At 42.9% G+C, this 788-nt stretch overlaps 1 non-coding gene across 1 annotated transcript; it reads left to right on the plus strand.

Moving 5' to 3' along the window:
* The first annotated feature begins 344 nt into the window (after window positions 1-344).
* LOC141610082 (small nucleolar RNA R71) lies at window positions 345-451 on the plus strand. The gene has a single exon (XR_012527976.1). It is a non-coding gene; the product is annotated as a small nucleolar RNA R71 (small nucleolar RNA).
* The last annotated feature ends 337 nt before the right edge of the window (window positions 452-788 follow it).

Consider the following 788-nt stretch of genomic DNA (forward strand, 5'->3'; position numbering starts at 1 on the left):
TTGGGATTGATGAGGATGCCGTCATGGCATTAACATGATGCTTCGATGATTTTGAGTTTTCCTCAAGTCTAGCCATAGCTTGTTCAAACTTCAAGTTGATTGTGTCAATGTGAGCACTAAGTTGAGCACCCAATTGAGTAACGGAGTCCACTTCATGCTTTCCTCCTCTAGTAGTCTTGCGAGGTCTACTATATTGTGAGTTATGGACCGCCATTTCCTCAATCTTGTTCCACGTTTGATTGTCATCAACTTCGGTGAACATTCCATTTGATCCCATATTGAGAATGTTCCTAGAATCTTCATATAAACCATTCCAAAATTGTTGCACCAAAAACCATTCGCTAAGTCCATGGTGAGGACATGAGCGACAAATTCCCTTGAACCGCTCCCAAGCTTCATACAAAGACTCTTCATCCCTTTGCTTAAAACCCGTAATTTGAGCTCTTAGCATGTTAGTCTTTTCCGGTGGGTAGAATTTTTTGTAGAAAGCTAGAGCCAACTTCTTCCAAGAATCTATTCCAAGGGTGGCCTTATCAAGGCCCTTCAACCATTGCTTCGCGGTGCCGATTAAGGAAAAAGGAAATAAGACCCATCTAATTTGGTCTTGAGTCACGCCCGTTTGAGAGATAGCATCACAATAGTCGCAAAAGGTTTCCATATGAGAATGAGGGTCCTCACTAGGCATCCCCCCGAATTGGCTCCTCTCAACTAATTGGATGAAGGCGGACTTGGCAATAAAATTTCCGGTTAGATGTTGCGGTGTAAGAGTACCATTTGGTAGATTCTCC

This window comes from Silene latifolia, chromosome 10, assembly GCF_048544455.1.
Source record: "Silene latifolia isolate original U9 population chromosome 10, ASM4854445v1, whole genome shotgun sequence".
NCBI lineage: Eukaryota > Viridiplantae > Streptophyta > Magnoliopsida > Caryophyllales > Caryophyllaceae > Silene > Silene latifolia.